Below are 3,744 nucleotides of genomic sequence, written 5' to 3'. Positions count from 1 at the left end.
GTATACAAAGCCTTCTTCTTCCACAAACCCTAGCTATCCATCTCCATCAAGTGCGCAGCCATGTCTTCCTCCTCCGCCTCCTTCCAGTCGCCGCTCAGAGTCCCGGAGAAGCTCTCCCGCACCAACTACGTTCTGTGGCGGACCCAGATCACGCCGCAGCTGCGGGGCGCCGGTGTGTTCCATTACGTCGACGGCACGGCGACTGAGCCGGCCAAGATCCTCACCAGCAAGGACGCGCAGGCAAGGAGACCACCGGTCCGAATCCTCTTCATCCACTTTGGGTGAGGGAGGACCAGCAGGTCCTCGGCTACCTGCTCCAGAACCTCTCCAAGGAGGTGCTCGTCACGGTGACCACGATCACCACGGCGCGCGAGCTCTGGGTGGCACTGGCGAGCATGTTCTTGTCACAATCACTCAGCCGCGTCAACAACATCCGTACGGCGCTGATCAATGCGCAGAAGGGAAATCAATCGGTGGCCTCCTTCTTCGCCGCCATGAGAGGTCTCGCCGATGAACTAGCTGCGGCGGGCAAACCCATCCAAGATGATGAACTCATGTCCTACATCATCCACGGGCTGGACCAAGACTATCAGCCGCTTGTCTCTGCACTGGATGCACGCGCCACCCCGGTAACCCTTGATGAACTCTTTGCTATGCTCAGTAACTTTGATCAACGCATGGCGCAGTACCAAGGCTCCGGTGGTGGCTTCAAGTCGTTGGCCAACTCTGCGTACAGAGGCCGCGGCGGTGGCTCCCGCTCACGCTCATCTCCCCGTGGCAAAGGGAGGTTCAGCTCCGGTGGTGGCGGCTACTCCAACAATTGGCGCGGCGGCGGGCGCTCGGGAAACTCCAAAGGGCGTCGCGGTGGTGGCAGTGGTGGTTCCAACAGATCCCGCCCGGACTTGCCCCGCTGTCATATCTGTGGCAAGCCAGGACATACGGCGAAGGATTGTTGGTACCTCTACGAAGAAGATGATGGTGACTCCTCGCAAGATGAAGAGAAAGTTGCTGCTGCGGCCGATGGCTCCTGTGGAGTTGACACAAACTGGTACGTTGACAGCGGCGCCACCAACCACATCACCAACGAGCTCTAGAAAGTCACCATGAAGGAGAAATATCGTGGCAAGGATCAAATTCACACGGCCAGTGGTGAAGGTATGGGCATACGTCACATTGGCCATTCAATTTTTAATACCCCTAGTCGTAAAATTCATCTCAAAAGAATCTTGCATGTTCCTAGTGCTCATAAAAATCTTCTCTCAGTTCATATAATTGCCATTGACAATCATGTTTTTCTCGAGTTTCATCCCTATTTCTTTTTGATCAAGGATCAGGCAAGGAGGAAAATTCTCTATCGAGGTAGATGTGTTCGAGGGCTCTCCTCGTTGATTCCGGAGTTTAGAAGATTCAATAAACAAGCTTGTGGTGCTATCAAGCTTTCGTCCACACGATGGCACGATCGTTTAGGACATGCCTCTTTCTCTTTGGTTGAAAAATTACTTAGGAAAATTAAGCTCCCGTTTGTTGGTGAGCGAAACATTGAAACTATTTGTAATTCATGTCAGTGTGCTAAAAGTCATCAATTATCATACCCTATATCTACTAGTGTCTCCACCAAACCGTTGCAATTGATCTTTTCTGATGTGTGGGGGCCTGCCCCCTCCTCTATTGGTAGACACACGTATTATGTGAGTTTCATCGATGACTATAGCAAATTTTCATGGATCTATCTCCTCAAGAGAAGATCAGATGTGTTCCAAGTTTTTCACAACTTTCAAGCACTTGTTGAAAGAAAGTTTGACAGTAAGATTCTTGCTGTTCAGTCTGATTGGGGAGGGGAATACGAAAAACTAAATTCCTTCTTCCAAAGCATAGGCATATCTCACCATGTATCATGCCCTCACGCTCATCAACAAAATGGGTCGGTCGAATGCAAGCATAGGCACATTGTCGAGGTTGGCTTGGCCCTCCTAGCTGGAGCATCCATGCCCCTCAAGTTCTGGGATGAGGCTTTTCCGACAGCCGTTCATATTATCAACATGTTACCTAGTCGTGTTATCAACAATGAAACACCTATGGAACGTCTCCTCCACACAAAACCAGATTACACCTCTCTCCGTGTCTTTGGCTGTGCTTGTTGGCCCAATCTTCGGCCTTACAACAAACGCAAGCTTATGTTTAGATCAAAACAGTGCGCTTTTCTTGGTTATAGTGCCCAACACAAAGGTGTCAAGTGTCTCGACATCTCCACGGGTCGAGTTTACATCTCTCGCGATGTTGTTTTTGATGAGACCAAATTTCCCTTTGCGGATCTCCACCCCAACGTCGGCGCACTCCTCCGCAAAGAAATTTTGCTACTTCTCTCTCATCTTTCTGCCTATGATCAAGGGGGTATTACAAATTGTGATGATCATATGACTAACCCTACTAATGATCTTCATGAGCTCTGTGATGATGCAGAAAACAGTGATGCAAAAACTACAGCAAATGGTGAAGAAAATGGACCAACAGGTCCTTATTTCATGTGTCCCAGTGCAGGGGACAGATCCTCCTCGGGATCGGAGGAAGCGATGCAGCCGCGCAGTCGATCTTCCCTGGGATCCGCGCCTGGCAGCGAATCTGCCACGCCAGTCCGGACAGACAACACAGGCGGGCGTGCAGGCGAGCCCACGTCAGCCACGCGGCAGAGCCCGGCGGGCCGCACCGCCTCCTCTCGCGCGCCCGAACCATCGCCCGACAGGTGGCAGGCCGCCTCTGGTCTGGGCTGGGCCTAGCAAGACGGCCAACTGCGCGGCTACAAGCGGCGCGCCACGACTGGCTCGGCGGATGCGGGGACAGACCCTGTTGGCGCGGGGTCCAGGCGGCAATCATTGGGCCATGATGATGCGCCCCGGCCCAGATCCTCTGTGGCCTGATCATCGCTTGCACCGCGCACCACGGCCACAGAAAATCCTGCCTCGGCGTCGACTGCTCACGCTGTGGATCCTGGAGCCCTGCACGGATCTTCATCGGGATCGGGACAGGATCGGCCTGATCCAGACCCTGGATCCGTTGTGCTGGAGTATTCTGCAGAGGCTCCTGTTGCCAATCCGCGTCGAACACGACTTCAATAAGGGGTAATTAAACCTATTGACTATAAGCATGTTACAAAATATGGATTAGTATGTTCAACAGGTGAACCAGGAGAACTCAATACTCTTGAAGATGCTTTGGGAGATGCACGTTGGAGAAAAGCAATGAATGATGAAATCATGGCACTTAAGAAAAACAGAACATGGCATTTGGTTCCTCCACAACGAGGTAAAAATCTTATTGACTGTAAGTGGGTCTTTAGGATAAAAAGGAAAGCTGATGGAACCATTGATCGTTATAAAGCCAGACTCGTTGCAAAGGGCTTTAAACAACGATATGGTATTGACTATGAGGACACGTTTAGTTCAGTTGTGAAAGCTGCTACTATTCGACTTGTTTTATCTATTGCCGTGTCCAGGGGATGGAGTTTACGTCAGCTAGACGTTCAGAGCGCGTTCCTCCATGGTGTTCTGGAAGAAGAGGTTTACATGAAACAACAACCTGGGTTTGTAAATGCACATGCACCACTTCATGTGTGCAAGCTTGACAAGGCATTGTATGGATTGAAACAGGCCCCAAGAGCATGGTATTCTCGTCTCAGTAAAAAGATGCAAGCACTTGGATTTGTTCCCTCAAAGTATGACACCTCTTTGTTTATCTATAACAAGTCAA

General features: G+C 50.9%; 1 pseudogene; it reads left to right on the top strand.

The window, feature by feature from the left end:
• Positions 1 to 533: 533 nt before the first annotated feature.
• LOC123038497 (uncharacterized) lies at positions 534 to 672 on the top strand (annotated as a pseudogene).
• The last annotated feature ends 3,072 nt before the right edge of the window (positions 673 to 3,744 follow it).

Source organism: Triticum aestivum, chromosome 2A (assembly GCF_018294505.1).
Source record: "Triticum aestivum cultivar Chinese Spring chromosome 2A, IWGSC CS RefSeq v2.1, whole genome shotgun sequence".
NCBI classification, from domain to species: Eukaryota; Viridiplantae; Streptophyta; class Magnoliopsida; order Poales; family Poaceae; genus Triticum; species Triticum aestivum.
The sequence above is the reverse complement of the archived record's forward strand: the minus strand, read 5'-3'. Positions and strand labels throughout refer to the sequence as shown.